This window comes from Lagopus muta, chromosome 13 (assembly GCF_023343835.1).
Source record: "Lagopus muta isolate bLagMut1 chromosome 13, bLagMut1 primary, whole genome shotgun sequence".
Classification (NCBI taxonomy): Eukaryota; Metazoa; Chordata; class Aves; order Galliformes; family Phasianidae; genus Lagopus; species Lagopus muta.
In genome coordinates, this window is record NC_064445.1 from 9,557,234 (window position 1) to 9,584,438 (window position 27,205).

Genomic DNA, 27,205 nt, shown 5'->3' on the forward strand with positions numbered 1-27,205 from the left:
TCATCTCAGTTGTCCTGAAAGCTGACAGTTTTCAAAGCAGTAAATGAACTTTAGATTTAGCAGCTGCAGGCAAGATAAATGAAAATGAAGAAATGAAGACTACATAGTTCCCTGTATCATACACGTGTATTATGTTGGTTTTCTTTGTTTGTTTGTTTTTGTTTTTTTTTTCCAATAGAACTTAGAGCTTTTTTTTCACACCAGTTCATCTTTCTAGAAGCAAGCAGCCCTGTCATACAGAGCTGTGATGTTGAGTATCAGCCCCGTTTTTATTGCAGCTATGTATGGTAATAACCATTACAGTCCAGGTTGTAAAACTTTGTTATGTCTCCTCTTGTTGACATGCTCGTAACTTCCATCTTGCACTGACATTTTCCACACCTGGTCTCTGTCCTTTTTAATACAAACTTTGAATACAGAGGCCATCATGGTCACTGAGATGTGCCTGATATTTTTCCTTAAAATAAAATAAAAGCTTGTCAGTAACTGAAACCTCGACATCCTAAATTTTGTATTGAGACTAATGGACAAGGCTCAAGACTCTGGAGCATGAAAGATGTTTGTATTTGGACTGTGACAGGTTGGCAGAAATCCATGCAGGAGATGAGAAGATGCGCCTTGTCATCTCTGTGAAATGTTCCATTAAAATAAAGCCTTACTTGCTTTTCTTTGTCCCCCCCTTTGTCTATAATGCATGGCAAACTGTGGAATGCTGTTTCTCAAGCTCACAGCTTGAGTTTTGAGTGTTTAAATACAAAATCAATATTAATAGTGTAACAGTGGCTCAAAACTTAATAGCAGAAAAAAAAAAGATTAAAAATTGTAAAGCAAAATGGTTTGTTTTTCATTAGTACTGTGGAAGTGTTTAATGAATACCTCATTCTATTAAAAAAAACCAAAACAACATGTAATTTGAACCACTGGATGGAGATTGCTTTTCAGATACACAGCACGAATGCACATGTGCAAAAAGGAAAAGCCCTTCATTTCTACAAGGTAAAGTTCTGTACCGCAGTTGGTATGTTCAATATGACAGTAGTTCTGTGGAGTTGAAAGCTACGTTTCCCTGTGAAAACTTGGGAAAAAAAGATATTACATCTGTTTATCATATATACTTTTATGTGTATTGTCATGTTTTGTTGTTAAAGAGGCTAATGAGGGATTCAAGTATTAGGCAGCATGCTTCAGCCTGAGGAGGAATATTTGCACAGACCCCCAGGGAAGACAAGCCAAGTTCCACCTGACTGTGAAAGCAAGGCAAAAACACTGTGAAAAACTCAGTGTTTTGATCCACTGCAAACTGTATCAAGTCATGGCTGATGAACCTGTAAGGATCCTTACTCATCATCTCTTTCACCTGACATCCTTCCCTGCCCCTGGTCTCCAGCATGCTAGTTTCAGCCAGCTGCGTTTCCTGCTTACCTTTGTCAATCTCAGAAGGGAGTGTAGCAAGTTCTTTCTGAGCCTTATTGAGGAGATGCAGTTAGAACCTTACCACTAAGGCTTACCTCTTTGCTAAAGTAATTCTCTAATTTTGCACCACAAATAGGATGGACCTAAATCTACATAACTGACTACTTTTACCTGCTTTCAAATGTTCATTGCTTAGGAAAAAAACCCAAAAAACAGAACCAGAATATATTCAGCATTTTTCAGGTATGTACTTTAGCTTATTGCTACTTAATTATTCGTGTGGTGTAAGGCAACAGTCCTGCTTTTCTATAAAGATTCTCTGATTTGAGTGCTCTGCGTGTGGAAGAGACCTAGAGGGGATTTTCTACTGTTCTATATTTACTTGTGTTTTGCTTATTATTTTTTAAGGTATATTAGTGTTATTAGACCTAATGTTTTCCTGTGTTACAAACTTTAAAAAATTTCTGAAGTGCTATTTTTAGAGGCAGCTAAATGCTCAGAAGGAAATGGAAATAGGGATTGTGTTATGTTGATTTTCTCACACAGGTGGGCATGCAAATATTGAGGACTTATGCATAAGAGAAAATCAGTATAACTTCTGCTGAGCAGAATACTTAGCTTTTAATACTTCAAGTGTAAATTCATATAGCTTTAGCAGCTCTATTAGTATAACTGTGTGAAAGCAGAATGTTTCGGTGGCAAAGGTTAATTTCTGTTGAATGCAGTTGCTGAACGTGTTGAAAACCTACTTGCTGAAGAGTTCAGAACAAATTGCTTTCCCACTACTGCTCCAAAGTAATATGTCATATTATTTAAACTTTAGTGCTTTAACTGCATTTCCTCTGTGTTTGAAGCTATAACTACTGTTATACCTGAAGACTGTTTCTAATAAATGGCTTCAGTATGGCACGGCCCTTAATCTCAGTGGGCTTTTATGGAGGTGTGATTATCTAGAGCAATTCAGTAGCAGTTTTAGGGGAACACAGTAGTGGTTTTTTTTCTTTCTTACTTTAAAAAAAAGTGATGAACAAATATTTCATTATTACTTCTTTTTTATTTATAATACTTGACTCATGTTAAAGTGTTGCAAGTGCTCTGCCTATGAATTCTTTGTAAAAGAGGCATTATCTCTGTTTTCTAAACATGTAATCTTGTTCAAGTATCTTCCCCAAGTCCATAAGATTAGTGTCAAGGGGTTATATTGCACTTCCATCATATTTATGTATGTTCTTCCTGTAATTCCTGTATAACAATTTTTAGGCTATTTGTGTTGAACAGTATTTCATTTGCAGGTAAGTGTAGTAAGATTCTTCATTACAGATGTGCACTTACCCATGCTTAATGGTGCCATAAGGAGGGCTATAGAGTTCACTAGCAAGGAGTTGTCCTGTTCTCCATGGAGTGAACACATTCCATTTCTAGGCTGTATTGGACTAGTCCTCTCTCTAGCTTGCTGTAACTGAGCTGTGATCCAGCTACTGTAAATCAGATTTGCTAGCCTTTACAAGGCAGAACTGCTGAAAAGACAGCTTACCCCACAGCTGCCAGCTTTATTGGAAGAGAAATACTCCACCCGCTTTGCTGGTGAGTGCTGTGACTCTAATGTTCCCCTTTGTTTTTCCTTCTGCTATATATTAGTTATTCAGTTAGAATCAACGCTTCTATAGATAAAACTATTATTCCATGCATGTATATTTTGAAAATAGGTTTTTGCATTGTAATTATATTTATGCAGTTTGAATTCCCTTTTTTTCAAGTTAACCAGAAGAATCTGAACAGCCATCTGCTCACAAAAAAGCAACCAATGGAACAATTACTTCTTTATACTTCATCACTCAGCTATCCACACGTGCAAGAAGATAAAGGGAAGGATGATCTATTTTGAGCAGATTTTGTGTGTTTGCATGAGATATTAGGAAGGTAGGCTTTAAAATTCATTGGTACATATGGTATTTAAGTATGATTTCTCCAAAAATAGTGACAAATTATTTAACAACAAAAAAGGAAAAAAACCCCAAAACAACAATACCTGTTTTTGGCTTTCTGTACTTCAGAAGGAAAAATAGCAAAAAATCATTTTTCACAAGGGAAATGCACAGTGGCAAAATGAAGTTTTAGGTACACTCCTACCCATTTTGCCCCAGTCAAGCAACATCACTCTTTCTGGTAGTGTGTGCTCTGCAAAGAGATCTTTCAGCTGATTTCATTCACTGGATGACAACGTGGATTCAGAAACACAGATATTTGTGGGTAGGTAAAGGTGATATACTTTCTGTAACCATCTGAGGTGATATTTCTGAATAGGTGTCAAGACTTACCAGCTATTAGTAACCTTCACCTGCTTGCAGTATTGGTTTAAGTTGTCTGTTAGAGCCTGGAGGTTTGACTATAGAGGAAGGTGCAAGAAAGCATAAAGCAAGAGTAGTGGAAGTTTGTTCTCAGCACACAATCTATACTAAGACTGAGTCTGAACTGAGGTTATTAAAGCTTCAGTTTCTAATGTGCAAAATGTACTTAGTAATTTTTTCTGAATGTAACTTCTTCCCAAAACTGAATTTACATTTTAGTTTTCAGCAGATCAGTTTTATCTTAGAGCTTTTACATGCGTAGGTGTAGGAGGGGAGAGAACCTCATTCTCCCTGCCTTCAAGGCCTCATTCAGTTAGTTCTAGTTTTTGTGTATGCGTCGCTTTGTACTTGTGGAATCAATGTCTTTTGGAATGCAAAATGCAGGCAGAGAGTGATAAAAAGATTAGGTAATGCCTAACCATTAAAAGAGTATTGCAGAAACACCTATTCAGTACTACAGGCTTGCTCCAGATTAATGACCCTACTGAACCCTTTCTTGAATGTGAATAGCGAAATTAAGGATTTTGCATGTTGCTTTGTTTACTATCACTGTCAGTAACAGCTGCTGGAAGCTCTCAATAAATATTTTTAAATTATTTATCCCTATATCCTTTTTTTTCTCCCTGCTGCTCAATAAACTGTAGAAAACAAAGAGCTTTGAAAAAGTATCCTGGTAAGTTTCCTCCTTGTTTTTAGTCTTAGTTTTGGAATATTTGGTAGAAAATGTTCTGTGGGAACAATCATTTCTGTTAGAGGGGACATGAATAGAAGTGAAATTTCTGTTAGCTCTTGCTGCATCCTCCTGTTTGATTACTTTAAGCAGTTTAGATTGCAAGTGTACTGTAAATCTAAGCTGCTGTTGTACTGCCCTATTGTTGATGGCTGGATAATAGATGTAATAGGTTATTCACTGTGTGGGTACAAAAGGGTGGAAAAGAGATAAGGGAGTGGACTTGTCTGTAATCATATTTCCCTTTTTTTTTGGCTTATGTGTCAAAATGATGAACTGCAAGCTGTACACAGACTAACGTTTAACCATCTGAGTTGATCCTTATTAGAAATATGTTTTGATGTTTCCTACGTGCGTTATCGGAAAGGATGTGCCTCAAAACCAAAAATCATGTAGTGTGACCCCAGGGAACTGACCTTCACTTGAAGTGTCTAATGCAATTCTCAGGTGCCAGAGGGTAACAGATATGGCTGGTGGTTAGATGAGCCTCCAGTGGAATGCAGTGAGGGAAAGGTTAGCATGAATTTGGGATATGTCAGTGAAGGTATTTTAAAGGAAGCAGAAATATTGATAACCACCCTTGAATACCCGAGAGAGCATAAACCTGAATGACAAAAGCTACTATTTAATTTGAAGGATTATTTGAGAGCAAATTAAAATGGATGTTCACAACTACTTCTGTAAGGAACACTGGGAACTGGGCTTTTAACATTGCTCCAAATTATATTAGAAGTGAGTATTCACAGTTCTTTAAAGATGGAGAAGGTAAGCTTAATAGAAAAGTATCCCTGGCACAATAGGGAATTGCTGAAAAACTAAGTTCATGGTAGGAATCTTTTGATATTGCATACGTTGGTACATCTGGATGGTGAGTGTGAAGAGTGATTAGTTCATTGTTTATACTATAGTATATGTATGAATTCATACCTAGGGGCTTTTGTTGGTAATCAGAAAAATATTCCTTTTTCTTTGGCATGTGTCTTGGCTATCATAATTATTTGACCTGTGGCTTTTTTTGTCATACATTCATACTCCTACACTTCCCAGTAGCAGGAGCTTAAAAACAAATAGAGAATGAAGGTGGGATGCATTAATGCATTCTTCTCACTTTGGTTTCCCTCCCTTCAGAGTAAGGTGTGATGCATTTTCTAACACTGGGAAGTCCTAGAAATTCTGTATTGTGATAAAATGCTTTGCAGTAGCTATAGCCCCTTTTGCCACTTAGTCCAATGATCTGTTATGCTCCTAGCAGAGCTAAAGAGGGCTGTCTACCCCCATTCCTGCACAAATTGTTGTGCCAACTGCTGTGCTGTGCCCTGTTTGCCCGTTTTGATTGTACAGTCTCTTCTGGCTCTGTACATGATGTGTAAGGGCCTCCTCTGATCAGGGGTTCTATGCTTCCTGCTCAGGGCTGAGCTCCCTGTCTTTGTGGTTTTTGTTGTGTTCTCTGTCTCTTTGGGGAAGGTCCCCCAAGTGCAAACCTCCGTTCTGGAGCATAAGGGACTGCAAGTTGGTTCTGCTTAAAATATATATAGATTTATATATATATATATATATATTTGTGTCTTAAAGCAGTAGTCTACTTCCATGCAGTCCCCACTCATCTTGAAACTACTTGATTTGCTTAAGTGCTTGGTATTAAACGTATCTGTCACCTGTCACAATTAACTCAGCATTTACCCTGTCATACTATCAAGTTTCAGAAAAGCTGAGAAATTCACCTGTAATAACTTTGAAGTGGCATTCATTTTCCTCAGAAAAGGTTGGTAATAGAACAAAATGCCTTCATTCAAAATTACTGAAGAGTAGCTAGCTCTAATGATGTGTCTGTGAGGTTACCTCTCATCAGCCAGGTAGAATAAAAGGTAGAAAACAGAGGTCCTAAGATGTATATACCAAGATAATTTTAGGACCATCAGCAATCCCATTGAAGCTGCTGAAAAATTGCTGTTTTCTTTAGTGGAAATAAGATAAAGGGACCTGTGTAAATTATAGCATGATTCTCTTAGTGCATGCAGTTTTCTTTCATCTCTCTCAGTGCAATTACATTGATTCGGATGTTCGATGCCCTGCTTTACTAACAAGTAGCTGACCTCAGCACAGATTTTTACTTTGTTTTGATTTGAAATATGCAGTTTCATATGGCCTATAATTTGCCTGCTATATCTTGTTCTATGAATGCTCTAGTTTATTAGAGAAATTGGTAATAATGATGGCTTGCCTTGCAGTTCTCACCTACTTAACAGTGGATTTGGAAGGAGAAAGGACTCTTAAAAATTCAGCACTTGTAGCAGTTCTGTATGTCTATTTTCTTCATAAGGCACAGCCTCCCCTACTCTTATTCAGTCTTTAGTAAAATTAACAGTTATGAGAATGTTTATTTTAACCATCCCTAACACCTTTCTTTTTTGACAACTGTTGTGCTATTAATCTTACTGGGTTTTTTAAACTGGCTCTGCAGTAACACAGTGGAATTGCACAGTGGCTGGCAAATATGTAACTTTCTGTAAATGTCTGTGTATTTTAAAGCAAACTTCATACAGATTTAACTGCTGCATGAAAAAGTTTTTGAGATATTTGTTCTGTTTTTCAGGATATTGATTTAAAGCTCTTTATTATGCTTCATTAAGTTGACTAATGACGTATCACCAGTATCTGCACAAGATTTGAGTGCTGGTTTTGATAACAGGATTTGCTTAATTTCAGGAGCCTTAAAGCATTAAGTAATATAACACTGCAATGCAATTTCAGTAGACTAGAGCAAATGGCCTTTAAGTCCAAGTATTAATTTATTATTCTAAAGCAAAAGACTATAACATTAAAATGACCTACTGGCTTTGAGTGAAGAAGAGGTACTTAACATTCATTTGTTCGACCTCATTTAGGTAATTAAGTAATTCCATTGTAGATAATTTGTCACATAATTTGGGAACCAGATTCTCCAACGTACTTTTTTTTAAAGATATCACAAGGACATGTAAGGAAAACTGAATAGTGTTGCCTGTGGTTGCAGTGTAAATTTAGGGGATATAAACAGCATGATCTTAGTATTTTCTTTTCCATCACTCAGCAGCCAAAGGCTGTTTCTAGCCATGTTCTAGACTTGGTGGGACCTTGGGATCCCCTCTCTGTCTTACTGCCAGACATCAGTGTTGTATCTGTATCTTGCTTCTCCCAAGCCCTTCTGAATTTCTACTGATGTAATGAATCTCTAAACTAGAGGGAAAAAAATCTGACACAGTAATCTTGATTTTTCTGCTGATTTTTTTTTCTCCCAGTTTGTAGGGGCAAATTATATCCTGAGTTAATGATCTTTCCAGTTGGTCTGCAGTCTAGGTACTTGTAGGACAGCCCTGTTATGACTTAATTCTACCTTCAGTGTCATTATAGTGATTTTTATTAATAGTGGTAAGGACTTGGATCTATTGTATACTAGTTAATGTATCTGCTGCTGATCAGTTTAATTACGGTCATAGAAAATACAGTTAAACAGCTGTGAAGAGGTTTGACATAAATGCCATCTATTAATATTTCCAAGCCTCCCATCTCACGTGGAAAAGTAGCCAACTTTTTGTTGGACTTGCTCCATTCTGAATGCTTACTTAATGTAGAATTAATTTACGTGAAGGATTGCTTGGAGTGTGACAGATGACATTCTGCATGATGTAAAATCAGTTGAAGATTATAATTATACCCATTTTTGTCTATTTAAGGGATGGGGAGATTTTCTGTAAGCTGTGCTTTTTTTTATATGTTTTAGTGAAAAATAAATACAAAAACTGCATTCTTCTTGCTGTCCAGGGTTTCTTCCACTGTTGTGCCCAACAGTGCTACAGTCCTGTAGCAGCATTTTCCTTTTCTGTTCAGCTTCTGAATGGTCTGAATAATTTTTCAGGCTTTATCTAGCGTCTGCCTCCGAATTACATATGTGAAGTCAATAAGCAAGTGGGTATAAAACAGTAAGTCCTGGTACAGAAAAAATCAGCAGCAATGCCAAGGGACCTGGACAAGGCTGATTAGCCCAACTCACCTTTGCAGTGCAGAAAAAGCTGTGCCTATTCATGTCAAGTGATTGCTAATTTGTTCCTAATTATGCCAGCAATGGAGATTTCACAATGCTTGAAGGAATATTATATGTTGCTTCGCTATTCTTACAATTAGAAAGCTTTTTCTACTTTTAAACATAAGTCTTTCTTGCTGAAGTCTTAAGTCAGATGCTTCTTTTTTCTATAATGTATAAGAAGAACTCTTTCATCAAATAATGCACACTGAATGCATTAAGGGTGGTTTTACAGGTCACAATAGAAAAAGACTTGAGTAGGGAGACTTGATCTTCAGATCCATTCTCTGATGTATTGCTAATTTGATTCATGCAACATTTAGAAAATTATAATAATAGTATATTAAAACTATTTAATTTAGACTTAAAACAAGATTTATTTTAGGCCTTCGGTGTCAAGTATATTTACTAAGCATGTATATGCCCAATAGCAGTACAATATCATTTATTTTTTTAGGCAAATCAAAATAGTTGAAACAAAACAGTGAGGCTTCTTTGTTCCGCAGGATATCTTCAGGTTTGAAATAAAAGCTGGAAATTTGAAAGCCAAGTAAAAAACTGAGAAAGCTGTTTTGGTTCTCACTGGGTAAGATCTCTATTTTATCTGAAAGCAGTAGCTGCTGCTGACAGTGGTGTTGGAGGACCATAATGGAGTGAGAAGATTATTTCAAGGTGGTTTCCTTCCATAATAAGAAAGAATGGAAAAGATAACACACTGCTTGTGGAACTGCGAAAAAGAAATGTTTTAATGATTAAAATGTGATTGAATTTAGCCTGCTTAGTCTGAACCGCAACTTAACTTTCAAATGTGTGTTTTATATTCTTCTTGATGGAACAAGGTGAGACAGTTATATTTTTTCAAATAAACCACTTAATCTAATAAAATGTTACCTTTTGCTTCTAACTTTGCTTTGCCTGTATTTTCAGACCATCGTGGTTATGGTAGCACTGCTTCTGAAGATATTTCTGTTGAATTAAATATGCTTTCTTTGATTCTCTTGTTAAATTACCTTCAGTTTTAAAGAAAGTGTACTTAGTGTACTTGTATGGGATTATGTACTAGCAATAAGATCTCATAATTCTACATCAGATGTTTTGAATTATGATTTTACTGCAAAATTTTGTGCCAGTATATGTTCTTATCTCAAAATTGCTGATAAATCTGCCACGTTAGAGCAAGGATTTCTGTGTGAAGGAAGTGCTTTGTCCTGTTACTCATGGCAGCTGTCTGCACTCATGACCATATGTTGAACTAGGTATATTTTGGTGTATTGTTTATAGGCTCTCTGTTTTTAAACTGTGGGTTGATAAGTGGGTTATCAATAAATCTGGGTATTCAGTGATCCTACATCTCTGCCATTAGACTCTGAAACATGTAGGTATCATACTCTACAATGAGGTTGTATTTTTAAGTTATTAATTGATGACTGAGAGATTTAATATAGTGGTTTCTGTTAGTATGAGCAGGCTGTTAGTGAAAAGGATGAGCCGTGCCACGTCTTAACTCAATGATGTCTATAGCTATTCTTATATTTGTGTGTGTGGATATAAAGTATTCTATCCATGGTATTAACAGGAAGTATTAAAGCATTTGTTAATCTGCTAGTAGTTGTAATCTAAAAGATTGATAAATCATCTTTCAGTACTTGATTCCATTATTTTTTCTTGCTTTCTCTGAGATACTTTTGCTAAATGGTTGTAGAGAAGTGTTGAATGATTGAACAGCCTTGAGGGCATATTAAGTCTTGGGTATATAATGACTTCAGATCACTCTGTTCTGCTGTTACTTTTCTGTTCCAGCTTGTTTATATTGGCTATGGAATATAGTAATAGAATTGAAACGCCACTAAGTGAGATTTCTTTTTTGGCTCAGGAAAATATTTTGACTTAAGTGCTCATGTTGTATTTCTGTTTTATTGTTAATATTCAAAGCAGACTGCAGACATAATTTTTATGTGATTAAATAAAAAGCAAAAATAGTAAATTCTTATCTATGCTTAATTACTTAAAATAATACAATGATGTTTACTTACATAACCTTAAAAGATAACATATCTTGTAGCAGATGATGCTTGTTAATGAGGATATTGTAGTTGAATGTCACGCTCTATAGCAGTTTGTACTGAGAAATAAATAAAGAGGGGGGAGGTGAGTAGGAGAGGAATACACCACTAAGCTGTGCTAGAAATCAGTACAACTTGATTTTATGTTGCTTGTGACTAAACACTATGGAAATGTAACATTTGGAAGTATGGTCAGCTATCTTATCTTAGATGGTAAATTATGTTGGCTTTCCTGAACAAGTTACCATTGAAAAATGGAGGTATTACTGCTTTGAATATTACTGCAAATTCTCTTGTTAGATACTTTAGTGTCAAAGGCTGTTCCCAAGTAAGCTCAACACAGTTTTAGCACTTGCTGTCTTGAAGGATTGTTGATATTCATTGTTTTTTTCTGAACCTTACCCATTTGCCTGTTGAAAGTGCTTTCATTTTCTCAGACAAGAATTACATTTCCTCAGCTAAAGTATTGGTCTGTTTCCCTTTCAGCAGTCAGATCTGAGCTGGTTCTGAGCTATTCTTCCCCAAAATGTTGTCTAGAGGCATGTTTAATGTACCTGCCAAAAACACCTTTCTCCTTTTATTGATATAGGAGCGCCACACCAATTTACAGGAAGAAAAAGAAAGAAAAAGCTACTGCTGTGTCGTGATTTATCCCCGGGGCAGCTCAACATCACGCAGCCTTTTGCCCTCTCCCCCTGTCCTCCCAGTGGTGTGGGGGAGAGAATTTAATGTACTTATATGCATATTTACAAAAACAATTGATGCACAATGCAGTTGCAAACCACCAGCTGGCCAGTGCCCAGCCAGGCCCCAAGCAGCAGGTGCCCTCTGGACAATTTCCCACAGGTTTTCAAAGGTTTTTTTTTTTTTTTTTTTTTTTTTTTTTTTTTTTTTTTTAAACATGATGTCATATGGTATGGGACATCCCTTTGGCTAGCTTAGGTCAGCTGTCCCATCCAAGCTCCCCAGCCCTCACTGACAGCTCAGTGTGAGAAGCTGAAAACTAAAACATCCTTGACTCTATGCAGCACTGCTCAACAACTAAACATCGGTGTGCTCTCAACATTGTATTTCTCAAAGCCAAAGCACACCATCACACTGAATGCTATGAGGAAAACAAACTCTGTCCTTGTTAAAACCAGGACATGTAAATGAAGGAGGGAAGAAAAAAACACCCCCATCAAAAATCATCTTGCTGAAAGTAAGAATGAGATTTGGTTGTGGTATCTGTTATCTAAATGTGCTAATTCCCAAAGTCCAATTGTACGGTTATTTTCTCCTCTGTAATATTGTAGGATTGTGTAAAGATTTGTGCTAACTCTCTGGTGATTTTACACAATTAAATAGGAAATACTTTGGTCTTTGTTTTCAGAACTGGCAGTCATACCTTAGTAGGGGAAAGGGGAAGCTTACAGTTAGAACCAATTATATATAGAGAGAGAGTTAAATTCACTGTGGGAAGGTCATGGAATGCCTTTTGGGGAAATACTTGTGCTTCTGGGGAAAGGAAGAAAAATGGGCACAGAGCTGCTTTTCAATCTAAACTCTTGTAGGTACAATGAGTTATGGCAGAGATCATAAACGAGAGTTATCTGACTTTTATTCTGAATAGCAATTCTAGTGGATTTTTAAGGTGATAAAAATTATCTGTGGAGAACTCAGATTTGAGGGCTATGAATATGTATTGTGGTTGTGTGGAGATATCTAGTGTGGTGAGTGTTCTGATAATATGGTAAGATTTGACAAAGGTTAGGGAAGAAGTGGAGTGTTGAAGTAAATTTGTGTATATGGGCGATAGTGATGCTGTTGGACCGATTGTCAGTAGTACAGATTTCTGAAGACATGCAAAATTGGAAGCCATCCTAGTACAGCTTAGACCAGAGATTTTGAAATCAGATTATCTGTTATCCTCGTGACAACCTTTGATTTGGTTTGACTTGGGATGCTACCCACCTGTACCTGTGGGTTGGGCCCACTGTCAAAAGGATCACAGGATTTCTCTCTTATTAGATATATCTGTGCTGTAAGGATGAATGGCAAATATAGGTGAGGGCTGACAAAGGTGATTCCGTATTTTTGAGAGGTAATACAGTTTTGTTCAAAACGATGTAGAGTTGTACTTAACACAGTGCAGAGTGGTGCTAATGGAGCAAATACCACCTCTGCCCTAGAGTGCGCTTCTCTTGTATTAGTTTAGAGATCGCTGTATGGCGTAGTGTAGGGATGCTTTTGGTTTAGCAAGCTGAAGTCTCACTTCTAGCACTTGAGATTAAAGCACTCGTTTCAGGGCTCAATCACTTTAAGACCAAAGAATGTAGCTTTCTGCTTAAGGCCTCTGAGCAATGGCTCTACTTTTGTTTCTGAGACAGCTCTTATGCATTATCTTAAGTGTAATGTATTAAGTATAGAGCACTGCTGGATGCTTAGAAAATTTGTCTGTTATATTGCAATGCATCAGTGAATGATCTCTGTAGAAATGTGTCTGCCTTTATGCACGATGCATATTTCAATACCCTGTACTTTTTTTAGTGCACGATGCATGTTCATCACTAGATTTACATACCCTCCACTATGCAGTGGATTCATTTCTGAACATCAGTAATGTTCCCAGCAGACTGTGCATAAACAGTGAGCTGGAAAGTGTCCCTAAAGAGCTGAGATACAATATCAATGTACTTGTGCACTGACACTTAGCCAAAGAGTTATGAGATGTTAAAAGACTTTCAATTTCTTTGCTAAAAGGTACAGATTGGGGTGGGGAGCCACAGATATGTATTGTGGTTAAAAAGAAAAAAGTACAAAAGTACTGGCGGTTCAAGTATGTTTTCTTCACCTTTGGAGAGCAGGGAAACCTACTAGTAGTAAAAACCAGCTAGTAAGGATCATTTGTGCTTGTACCCATCTTTGAAAAGCAAGGATGCTTCCAACCCAGGCTTTTGATGACTGCTGACTGAACAGGTGACACAACGAGGAGTGATTCTGTGTATCAGAGGTAACTGATTTAATCATGCTGTGGTGTTGCATAGACAAGAGCATGAAAAATCCCCTCCTGTCAAGAGAACCTGCTGAACTACTTTTTATTTTTTGTTCCCTGTTCAATATTTCGACTTTATCCTAGGCTGACTCTGTTTATGCGTGTATGTAGGTAATGCCACATTGTAATAGAAAACTCTGTTCTTCCCTGTCAGACTCTTCCTAACAGTAATGCACTAAAATGAATGACTTCAGCTCCTTGTTCTAGAAAGGTCACATGCATTAACAGTTCCTCTTTACTGAGCTGATTTGATCTGCATTGCACCTGTTATTTGAGGATGCTTGGTCACCCTGGACAGTATGACATGGAAGCAAGTACTTCTACACTGAAATCCCCACCCCTCTGTAATAAAATAAAAGAAAAAAATTTGTCATGATGACAATGAACAGCGGCTCTGCTGGTTTTTGGTATTTCTTCCAGCCTTCATACTCTTTGTGCTCCTTGACTATGAATCATCTTTAATGCATACGCAGCACACATCAGAATGTATGAACTACTTTCCTTACATCTACTCTGTGCAAAAGGCCATTATCTACTGCTTCCGGTTTAGGAAAATATTTTCCTGGCAACAGAAGATTTATTCTTTCTTTTGTATAAAGTGAAGATTACTTTTCCATATTCATGTAATATTGTACTCATCTGGAACATTCTGTAGCTCACTGAACTCTGTGTAGCACCACAATATGATGTGAAAAAAATAAATCAGCTTCAAACTATTACTGTAAGATAGTGATAAGTATAGACACAAGGCAGGAATTGAAATGTAAACCATAAACTATTTTGGTTTTCCACAGGTATTTATATTCTTGAACTTGTCCTACCCTACGTCTTTCCTGCCCTACTCATTATGAACTTTCTGCACTCTATAAGCAATGTTTATCTGCATAAAATCACTACCTCTTCCACATTCTCCATGATGAATCTCACTTGTGTTTTGTTGTTGAAACACAACCAACAATTTGCATTTTTCAAGTTAAAGCTCCAAAAACATTCTATTTGCACCAACCTTGTCCTATCAGGAACCTGCAGTAAACTTTTCATACTTAATCTTCCTTCCCTTTATTTTTCTGGCACTTACCCTTTCCTGGAATGGATCTAAATAATATTTTCTTTCAAGGATCTGGGATTTGGTTCATGAATTCTGTCTTTGTTACTCTGCTAATGCTGTGCTGCTACTTCTCATGTAGTCTCCTATGGTAATGCTAATTAAACTGTAGATTTCCAGGCTGTTTACAGATCATAGTTCAGATCAGTTAAAATTTGTGGTATATTCTTACAGTGTATTTCATATTTAGCACTCTTTTTCTAGATTTGACAAATTTGTTCTCTTCTTGCATCCACTCACTTGGATACAAGAACTCATGTTGCACTAAGCATCTGAGAGTTGCCTCTATTTTTTAAGCCTCAGGAATTGGATATTACCTACCCACATCATATGACAGTTTTGAGATATTGACTTCTACCTTTGGGTTATTGTTGATTACTCTTATAGTCTGCTAGACAAGCCATTTTTGCTTTCTTTTATGTTATGTTTACTGGTTAACAAAAACTTGTTCACTCAAGTTGGAAGAGTTTAATGTCTTCAGGTGTGGGATGTATAAGAGGGAGAATGAGCATGTCATGCTTGGATGGTGGTTGGTATTTCGTCTGGATAATTTAGAGGCCTTGCTGTCCTTATTCTTACGCAATCTCTTATTCAATTACATCAGTAGATTTACAATACACATTAGATGCTTTATTGCATTCTCTTCCCAGTTAATGAATGGGCTAATTTGAGCAGCTAAGTCTGTTTACAAGGTGATAAGAGAAAACAGAAGTTTCTTCCTGTTATCCTTTCTAAGATCAGCTCGAAAGGCAAATGGGATCCTGGGCTCCATCAGGAGAGGGGTGGCCAGCAGGGACAGGGAGGTGATTGTCCCTCTCTACTCGGCTCTTGTGAGGCCCCACCTGGAGTACTGTGTCCAGGTGTGGAGCCCTCAGTACAAGAAAGACATAGAGATTTTGGAAAGGGTCCAGAGGAGGGCGACTAAGATGATCAGGGGGCTGGAGCACCTCCCCTATGAGGACAGGCTGAGGGAGTTGGGCTTGTTCAGCCTGGAGAAGAGAAGGCTGCGGGGTGACCTCATTGCAGCCTATCAATACCTGAAGGGAACCTACACCCAGGAGGGGAGTAAACTCTTCAAAAGGGCTGACAACAGCAGGACTAGGGGAAATGGTTTTAAGTTGAAGGAGGGAAGATTTAGGTTAGATGTTAGGGGGAAGTTCTTTACTAGGAGAGTGGTTAGGCCCTGGAACGGGCTGCCCAGGGAGGTTGTGGATGCCCCGTCTTTGGACGTGTTTAAGGCCAGGTTGGATGGGGTCCTGGGCAACCTGATCTGAATGTGTATGTTTGGTGGCCCTGCTAGGCAGGGGGGTTGGAACTACATGATCCTTGGTGTCCCTTCCAACCCGGGTGATTCTGTGATTCTGTGATTATATGGCTTGTAGAAGTGATGGGGATGTAACAAGAAATTCTCAACTGCTGGTCTGATTCTTCAGGTGAAGTATTACTGACAGAAAACTGTGGATCAGTAAATGGACATGATGGATTCTTGAAATTCTTTTGTGTGCACAGTGCTGTTTTCTAGAATTTAGGTACTTTGTTCTTTCAATACTGAATTTCCTTCTAGAAACTCATTCCTATCTGCCAGATTGTTGGGATTTCTTTCTTGCCTTGTAACTTTGACTTTTCATTTTGAAACCGTTTATAGACAGTTCCAGCACTTTGAATCACTGTCTTATATTGATCTGAACTGCACTGCACTGAACTGGCCATCTGATTCTGAACTGCAGGTGTCTATGCGAAAAGATTTAAGTGGGCTGGGGGAAAATGAATTTTACACGCTCATTTTGCTATCTGGACCCAGTGAAGCTCTCACTGTTTTAATGATGATTCTGTGTCTTGTCAGAAGCCAGATCAATTTTAACTTTTTCTGTAGATATTATTCTTACCTTCCATTGCCTCTATAATGGGTTGTTCCATGCTAAGGTTTATTTTCCCTAATTTCCCTTCGTGTTTTAAATCTGGAGACTGTTTACATGTAAACAAGTCCTTTTCTACTCACATTTCTTCACTTTAATTCCCTCGCTACCATGCTTTATTTTGCTTGTTTATTTAGCCTTCGCATTCTACTTCTGCCAATACTACAAATCTCTGCTAACAGTGTGAGTTTTAAAGAGCTTATAAATCCATCTTTTTACCTCCGAAACTTTTTTATATTTTCTATATATTTTATATATATATATACATATATATATATATATATATATATTTTCTAAATATTTGTACAGAAGTGCATGTTTACTTTTTTGTTTTTTGTTTTTGAGGGTAGAACTTACTACGGTGTGTTGGGTCTGAAACCAAAAGCAAACAATGTTGAGACAAGTATATACGTTTGAGGGATTAGAAAATAAAATCAGAGCACGGTAAATCAGATATCTGTATAATTCCTTGGAGCTATTTTAATAAGAGCAATTTTTTAAAAAGACTGATGCTGCGTCAGTCTTTCCTGTTCATCATCTATATATATGTGCACATGTCGAAGATAGATGCGTGTGTGTGTGTATATATATATATATATAGTATATATGTGTATATATATAGTATCATTTTCGCATTTTCTTCCACTTCTTTCTTCAAATATATATTCTTTTTTTTTTTATTGTCAGGGATGGTAACTGGAGTTATAGTATGAATTAAAACTGTTGGAAAACAGCTTTTCTCACAGTGACTAAACTGATAGAATTTTGCAACAAGTTTGTAGGAATGTGGTTCCACACTAATGATTTCTGTAATGTATCAAAAAATAATTAAAATAGTGTTCCTAAGACCTGGAGTTGTCATCAGCTATTGGATTTCAAGGCCCTCTACTCCCTGAAAGTTCCAAATCTTACATTTCGTTTAAACATCAGCTATGGAGTGGGAAGAACTCTTCTATTGACTTGGGGTGGTACTTATGCTTGGGGTGTCTTCATTAAACACCGGAACCTGATGGAATTTGTCATACCTTTTCTCACACAGCCAGACTCGTTATGCCAGTCTAACTGTGTGCATATGTAGTTGCTTAGTGAGCTGACCAGAAACTTACTGATACTTCAGTCCACCTTGAAAAATAAGTTATTTTATCCTGCATCACTTTGTCTTGTCACTGTGCAAATGTTCGTGCTGTCACAGAGCACGTGTGACAGAGTTAACATTATAACTTAAATGGCAGTGCTTGTTCACAGCTGCTTATTACAGTATATGTAAAGTGTTTTGTTCTAAGTAAAACTGCTCTGACTTGTTATGGCTGTGCAAATAATATCACCTTAACTGTTGTTAGATATGTGCATTTGTGGAGGAATAAAGTGTGATGAAATCTGATGTTCTCTGAAGAGCTAGGAAACTAACAGATATTTAGAAGGCAAATAATTCATAGGAACTTTGTTTTAGTATATCCCAAAACTTCTTTGGAATCTTCCTCTGTGAAAATTTTGTGAAAAACTGTTGTGTAGAAAAAGCAAGCAAACATGCTTTAGTTAAATCAGTTACTGCTTACACTTATCTGCCATCAATAAATGGACCTTAGCAGTATGTTCTTTGCTTTCTTCAGTGCAGGAGTATCAGGATCAATGGGTATGGCTTTGTGTTTCATCTGCATCTGTGCCCTGTTAGCCATTAGGCTGAAGAAGTTCCCCATGTACATGCTAGCTCTATGCTTTGAAATCCTGAAGTAGGAATTTCTATTATTGAGACCTCTTCCTTGATATTGATAATTGAGCATCTGCGGTGTTTTTTCTCTTGCAGGAACTGAAAATTAAAGTTCAGTGGAAAGCTCTGAAAGCATTAAAGGGATTGTTTGCAGAGGTCTTTGTATGCCCTGGGCTTGAGTTATCATTTGCATGATTCTAACTTAGAATAATACCGACAAAATGAAAAAAGAATCAGGCCAGAAGATGTTAATTTACATTTTCAGCTTCAGAGCAAAACACAAATGTACTCTTCTGGGCAAATTTTAATAAGCTTTTGGTCTTTGAAAATGTAAATAATTTATTGAGATTCTACTGCACTTCCCATGTTTCAGAGGAGTAAATGCTAAAATTTGCAAAATAAAGTAACTTAAAAACAATGCAAGTGGATGGAATGGTGACTAAAAATGCATTATGGTCTTAAAATATTAGTTAATAACACTGAATTGAGTTAGGAAATGTAGATCCAAACATGAAAGATATTTTCCACTTTTGATTTAAGGGCAGCTTCAACTGATACTTTGTTTACCTCTAATTTTCTGCTTAATCATGCTTCCAGTTGCCAGCAGTGTTGAGACAGATAATGGATGGCAGAATCTGGCCTTGTTATTTGTAACAAAATAATCTTAAACTAAACAATTCTATTTCTATCCGAAGAGTCTTTGTGACATCCCAATGTTAGAGTATTTTCTGGAATGCTATTTATTCTCCAAATGTAATAGCTTTCTTATTCAAAAATGAAAAAGAAGGGAAGAAACAGTTTGACTAATGTATAAATAAAATCTGACTCTTTGGCACTCTTGAATCTGTGATTTGTACCTGCTGTTACGTGCCAGGAACAGTCAGGGTGATGGGTAGCTCTGGGCTATCTTCTCCAAGTGTCTTTAAAAGGAAATTGAGTGAACCAAAAGTTACAGCGCTGAATGTCTCTCAAGCTTATGTTTTGGGTTTTGTTACTCTTATAGCCAGAGCAGTTAGTGCATTATTTAACTATTCATTTGAAATATCTTATTTGGCTCAGACAATTTATTCATGTGGATTCATAGGCTGTTTCATTATGAAAATTTTAAATGCACATAAACATCCCTTTTTAGCTTCATGGTTATGCAATATTAATCTGTTACAGAATGCAATTTCTAACTTCCTCTTTTCAACAAAGTCAGTCAGCCTTTCTAGTTTCCCATGCTCACCAAATGGGCTCTCTGATAGGAATGCTCTGTAATACTAATTTTTATGGTATATGATACATCACTATAGAAGCATTGGGGATGCATAGTGCAAAATTCCTTAAAGGAATCCTAGATCTGAATGCGATAAAGATTGGCTTTAAGTTCTCTTAGAATAACTGGCTTATGATCTGGATGTAGACAGTGGGTTTTGTTTTACTTTCATTTAAGATGCTCCTCCTGCATTTTATCTCTATAGCATCGGGATTTTATGTGCTGGAGATTTTTCTGTTTTAGTATTCGTATCTGCTAAAGCTCACAGAAAATTATTCAGAGGGCATAGTTGGTAGTATGAGAAGCATAAAGTAGCTTAATTGCATAGTGCTAGAAGTCTTGCTATTTCTCTACTTGTAGAGTCTACTTGTAGAAGAAGGTCCTATGGTTTGACAATTTTGTGTTATGCTCCTCTGAAGAAAAACCCTCAATAGTAAAATTTCATTAAAATGTCTTGGACCTTGTTGAAGCTTACAGATTTTTAAATACCCAAGCCAGAAAAAAAGCTTTTATTGTAGAAAATATTCCAGCACTTCAAAACCATGGCTTTGGTTTGATCTGCTGTATCTCTACTTGAAGTTGTTATAATCATAGAAACACAGAATAATGCTTAGCTTTGACATAGTTTGCTATTTTCTATTTTGAATTAAATCCTTTTTGTCTTTTAAATTATCTATGACTTTTTACCAACCCTGTAGAGATGTCAGACCTTAACAAATGTTCACAGTTCTACTAACAGGGGATAAATGAATAAGAGCAAGAGTTTGAAGTAAAGGTTAAGTCCATCTTTAGCAAAATTACAATATATTTCTTAATTGAGTATGTTTTACTGTTTTTTGTAGTACATGGGAAATGCATTAAATGCTAATTTTTTTCTGTAAAAACTAAAATTTACCTTGCAGACAAACTAACTGGATGTTGGTCTGGCAAGTATGAATCTTGGAAGCTATTATTTGCAGATTGGTAACATAGAGGTTTTGAGCCAACGTAGGCAGTATGTTGTGTCAGTATTTCCCCTTTACTAGAAGAGTAAATCCATGCATAATATTCACTGTGACTGTGTGTATTATTTTAGTTCTACAATGTAGAAGCATGTCGTGCTCATACAGTGACTGCTTTGCTTTTGAAGTGGGATGCTAGTGACTGTTTCTATGAAGTTAACAGCAGTATGTAAAAACAGTGCATCTCAGAGTTGACTTCTATCTTTTGTCCTTCTCTGTATTTTTACGTGCTTTTCCTCTGAACATCTTTACAGTGCAAGTTCATATTTATACTGCAAAATTGCAAGATGATAATAAGAGATAACAGAGTTATTTATCTAATCAATAAAATGACTACATGCTTCATGCAGGATCGGAAACAATGCTCAGCATGCAACTTCACCCTGTAATCAATTCTTTGAGAGGCCTCCTAGGATCCCCTATTGTGGTTGAATAAATCACACACTCATCCTTTTCTTATTACAACCGGTTACTGCTGGCTGATGCATCTGTACAATTTTGCCCTCTATGACCGAAGCTTACCTCCATCGATCAGTGATAATAACCCCAAGTGAATGCACTTTTGAAGGGATGCATCCTTGATCTGCCAAGAAGAGGACAGTTGCATGTGTATAGGTCTGCTTCCATAAGTGTTTTATTAAATTCAAGGTTTATCGTTAAAATAACTTTTGACCAAAAAATATGTGTTTACACATATTTTGAAAAATATGTTCTTTATGTTCTTTATAGTCCAGTAACTTCACAAAAAGAGGAGGACTTATTTAAAAGAATCAATAAAAAATTAGAGAACATGTAAATTTTTGTTTTCGTCTGAAGAGGGACATTCTTTGAAAATTCATGATATTATCAATGGAGGGATAAAAAGTAATAATATCATGTTTGTTTAGAAATGAAGCTGAGGGAAAATAATGTGGTTGCCCAATGTGTTTGCAGAGGGGAGGGAGGAATCTGTGAAATCCTTACCCTCTGTTGCAACCGCAATAGACAGTTTTCACTCTTACTTGGCTCATATCACTTTTCATTGCATTAGTAATCACATGTAACTATAAATTTGGTTCCAAGTTTTGTTTCCTTTTGTGGACACTTAGTTGTGATATATCCATGCGTACCAGGTACTGGTTAAACTAGAGCTAACCGTGATTCAGAGAAATAACATTATTTCCATTAAATACACTTCCTTAAGTTCATTGTTGTCTCTTCTGGATCAATCTTGCATTCATGTGAAAGAATTAGCATAGCAATTGTATTCCTTACTGTACATGTGTTTGTGCATATATATGTATGTATGTATGTTTGCAGGCTGAAGAATTTGATATACACACATATATATTTTGTATAGCATTTTTTTATAGATACAGTGTATATATGTACCTACATAAAATTATTTTGCCTTGCACATCCCTCTTAAATTCAGGTTTGGTTTCATCAGCTGTTAAAAGCAGAAAGGGCACCTCGCTAGCTGCATTTTAAGAATGTTAATGAGCTCCATGGACTTCATAAAGGTTAAATGTCAATTTTATTTTCATATGAATGATGTGCAGTCAGTGTGTGCTCTGTCATGTGGCAGTCAACATGAAGCAGTAAAACAGCTTTGGTACGTAGGTGTATTCATATATGATTAGTACTATGGACCAGGCAAAGTGTATTTTTAAAGCAGCTTTACCAAGTTAATTAGATTGAATGAATTCTCCACTACAGTCTGGTCTCAGCTAAAAATACTTATCTAAAATATTCCTCCCATTGTCAACATCTAGTTATGCAAGACTTGATTAGAAAAAGTGATTGAATGCAATAGATGTCTGTCAAAAAGAGACTTCAGGAGAAACACATGCATCAGTAACATTTAATTTTACCAGGAGCAGAAGATCCATTTTTCATGCAGCATATCTAAATGAAGAAACCCCTGCCACAAGAAAGACAGCATAAATGAGTGTCATTCTGTATGTGCTGCTTTGCAAGAGTGCTACTTAATTCTGTTTATGGCTTTGTCCTTTTCAATTCTATCATGAAAACATTGTCAGATTAAAATAAACTGTTATTCCAACACCACAATTATATAAATACACAAATGTGAAGTGCATCAGTGCAAGGAAGTGAAAAGCAATGTTTTTTGTTTGAAATCTATTTTCCAGTTCTATCACTCATCAGAGGGAAACTTAACTCTAGCTGGTATTAAGAGTAGATTATTTTTCTAGTTAAGTGTACTTGTTGTAAGAGCTGAAGGCTAACTTTGAGAATGGGTTGGCAGGGAGAAGAGGAAAAGAGCAGTGGCACTCTGTAGGGACTGAATGTCCTGTGATTTCAATGTTCAGTGATGTCATGGTGTTACACCACATAAGAGTTTAGCTGTTACCTTGGAAGATTCATTCTGCTGTGGCTCTAAGAGAGCAAGCTGCAGACCTCCATTGTGGTTAGATGTTGGCAGATCTCAATTATATTCTGTGAAAGGTAATGAGGATGCCTGAGGCCTTTTCTAGAGGTCACAGTGACATAAACAACTGTAGATTGCCTACAATGTAGGTACAAGTATAACTATTTGTTCACTTTCTCTTATTGTGGTGAACATACAAGTTGCTTTATTCAGTTGAGTAATAAGAATTTCTAACAGCAAGGCTGGGGGTCAAATTCTGTACTGTTCTTCACTGGAACAGCCAGAGGGAAACTAATGGCTTCCAGCAGGGTCTGTGGAGTCCTTTTGAGAGACCCAACCATTGTGGTACCGATTTAATTTTTTTGTTTCTTGATTTCTTTCATTTGAATTATTTCACTGCTGAAATAGTTAAATAATTATTTTGCTGGAGAGCAGAAAAGAAGCCCTGATTTCATAGCTCAGTAGTTATAGCACTCATACGGGCTGTGGAAGGCCTCTATTTGCCTCTGCTGCAGTTAATCCTTACTTACATAAAGTTAAATCAGACCAGTAGAAAGATGGAGAGACCATTCCCAAAGTGCTGTTTGGCTCATGGACTGAAACCTACCCGCTGAATGCAAGGATAAGCAGGTCTGGAATCTGAATGCTGTTCTGTTTAGATGAGTTCGTTGATCCATAGTTTAGTGGTTATTGAAGGGCAGCGGCTCTCTAGTTCTTATGACCATCTGTAGATATCAGAAATGCTTCTCAGCTGAGTAGTTATCAGAGTAAATTTTTTTGTAAGAATAAAATCAATTTTGCCAAAAGAGCTTTCTAGTTATTAAAATTACATTAGCATTCTAAGGCTTTTTGTTTGGCAGCAGTGAAGTTTTATAAGGCTTCCTGAGCAGACAATGAGCTGATGTGTGATGAATATTTGAACAAGCAAGAATGTGTTTGCTTACTGGATGCACTCAGGGAGATGCACAAAATCTTCACTGGGATTGTTTTGTGAAGGATGATATACCAGGGAACTGTCACAAAATCTGAAACTCGGTGCTATTCATTCCTAAGGGGTCAACTGGAAAATCCAGTTCCGCAAGTATCCAGTTCCTGAAATGAGCAATATTAGCATTTCCTTTCAATGGGAGAGATTATATTTAGCACCCAAACCCACTATTAATGCTGACAATACTGACAGTCTGGTGCGTGAATTATCAGAGCATTAAAGGCATAAAACCCTACAGAAAACAAAACTATGGCGATTGGCTAGTGATGGATTAATTGTTATTCAGTAGCCCTAATGAATCTGTAAAATTACCTCTCATTATCAAAATAGCAATCATAGCCTCTCTTTTAATTTTGTTTTGTATTTTGCGTGACAGTACTGGAGGTATTCATAAAACAAATGATAAAGCTATAAAAAGAAATGTGTAAGTTAAATATATAAATGTGCCAAGAGTTGCTACCTAACACGGCAATCATTCATTTAATAATTTGCACTTTGGCAATGATGAAATTCGTAAGTTGACAGGAATAGCAGCGGTTAAACATACCAGAAGAAAATTATGCTGATGTTGCCAGGTTTTTAACGTTCCAATTGTCAGCGTCAGGGGCAAAAACAGTTCTTGCAGGTGATGAAGACTAGGTGAATATCAAATTAGTATATTTTGGAAATTACCTTTGGAACCTTTCAATGAAGTAATAAAATGTACTTATAGGAGAGAATGATGAGTCTCAAATCAAGTGCCTGGCAGCTGAATGCACATGAAAATTAATATGCTTCATATACAGATTGGTTCAGTTTTTGTAGATGAATTTTTGTCAAATTGTAACTTCCAGTGGACGTAGGTGTATAAACATGACACCAAATTTAGTTTTCTTTACTTGAAACATACACTTTGATGTTGAAAAACCTCAAAATTTTGAGGTTCCTCTCCACTTTAGCTATTTGGTTTTCTTGGAATATGCATGAGATGCTTTTTTTTTTTTTTTAATTACATGTAAATTTTTGAATAATACACCAGACACTAAGAATTTGAGAGATACAGTTATGCGAAACTTTGTTTATTTCAGTTCTGTACAGGAATATGGATGAAGATACTAAGAAGAGTCTATATGTAATACTGCCAGCAGGAGAGTCTAGAAGTGGATCTATGAGTTGCATATTTTCTAAGGAGTCAAATTAAAAACATGCATCTAAATGTTCAAACACAAACAAAATCTTGTTCTGGAGGTTTTCTGTTGTTATGACATCAGAAAATGCAAAAAGTGCTTCAGACATGCTTCACATTGCATTAAAACTTGTGTTAAATAAGGCATTAAAATTAGCAGATGCTAAGTATATCAAATATTAAAAAAAAAAAAAAAAAAGACTGCTCTATGGCAACTTTGATAGATGGCTTATTTTTCTTCACCTTCACCATGAAGTGCCACCTTCATCTCCCGCTCTAGTCTTCTATTGATTCAGGAGTGGCATCATCTGAAGAATATTGAGCTCTAACTTTGTGACATGTGTAATTTCTCTGGGTCTCTGGACACTTGTTTTACTTCTGTGTTTTGAAATTATTTTTCTCTCTTATGAAACAAAAATGTCATTCATTGTCCTGTTCATTTGGAACTGTGTAACCCTTACCAGAACCATAGCACACTGTCCTTCCTATCCCCAAAACATTGGACTTCAGTTTGAAGCAAATATTTGCCCCAAGGTTCATGCTTAACCTCCAGCCTAAATTTCTCCAATTTTAATGGTGAAATATGCTCCCAGGTCTGCTACAGTACCCCAAGCACCGTTACTGTGAAAAAGCTCATCTCTAAAGATTGCCCTTAGTGTGCACATACATGCAGTAAGATGTGTGATTCCTCAGAATTAAACTGCAGGAAGAGAAAATAAGAATAAGGAGAGGGGAGGAGTAATGTAAAGAAAGAGAAGATTAAACCATTTGTGCTTTATCCAAGTTTGATAATTGCCTTCTTGGATTAATTTCATCTAATCCGTGTAGCTATTGATTTGACAATAATTTGTGTTACACTATATAATTAACCATGCTATACCATCTTTCTGCACTTTTGAATTATATTTCCTTAGGCTTTTTCACTGAAACATTACTGATTGCATATAAATTAGAATAATTAGTAGCTGAGAAAAGTTAGCAGTAGATGGCACTGTAAGGTGTTAGCTTAATTTATATGATTTCCACTGAAGAGCTGAATCCTGTCTAGCATTCAGACTCGAAAATGCATTGGTAGTGCAACTTGAACTCCACTGTAGGGGTAGAAATACTTGTTGTAGCTAGTTGAACTTCATTTTTAAGATTTGCTTTTGAAAAACAAAGCTTTGTTCTTATTTTATCAATATTAGTATGTAGTTGTCAATAAGTATCAGTCTCTTCCTTATGGAATTTATTTTTGCTGCTCATAATTGCCTCAGTTTCCACCAAAATCTTTTGAAGAAACAGTTTTGTCCTTTACTGGGCTTGAAGAATATTATCGTCACTGTTCCAGTTTTGAAATTCCTGTCTATGTCACTGCCGTAAATAACCACGCTGTATCTGTCCATTGTCGTTCTATGTTTTCAAAATGTATTAAGGATCCAGAATATGGAATATAACAATGTCAGCAGAATTTAGAAGTGCATAGAAAAGCTGTTAAGAAATCTCAACCTGTAGCAAGTGTTTCTTTCCAGATATGGACTTGTGTAGCTTGGACTTTAGCTGAAACGAGGACAATTTCAGGCTTCTGGTTTTAGAACCCACAGCCCTGAGAATGAGAACAGCTTTTTCCATTTTGTAAAGGGACATTGAGTCCTTTTCTATATATATAAGCAAGAAATCGGGATTTGTGGTTTCTTTTAACAATTACGTTTTCGTTTGCTATCTCACTTGTAGCGTTTTCTTCTGTAGTATCCATACATCATATAACTTTATTGCTGTTAGTAATTTGCTTCGAAAGAAACTTTAGGGAACCTTTGTTGCTTGGGATCACTTCCAGTAAGTGATGTCAGTAATGGCTTATCCTAGCAGCAAGATTGAATAGTTAAAACTTAGACTGAGAACTCCAATGTTTGTTTTATTTAATATTTACTTGAGTGAGTCAGTATCTATTCATTATTCCACTTCCAAGAAGTGCTCTGTGGTCCTTCTCTGTAAGCCATAATGCAAAGCTATTGAATTGTGAACATGGAAGAATGTGCTTGCCCTTAATCCTGAAAAGGTATATG

General features: G+C 36.5%; 1 protein-coding gene across 1 annotated transcript in view; it reads left to right on the forward strand.

The window, feature by feature from the left end:
- The first annotated feature begins 2,978 nt into the window (after positions 1-2,978).
- The window catches only part of SLITRK4 (SLIT and NTRK like family member 4), a 220,030-nt gene continuing 195,803 nt past the window's right edge, over positions 2,979-27,205 (forward strand). The window contains exon 1 of the mRNA XM_048959280.1: positions 2,979-2,997. The gene's annotated coding sequence lies outside the window, so the exon portion shown is untranslated. The remainder of the gene's footprint in view (positions 2,998-27,205) is intronic.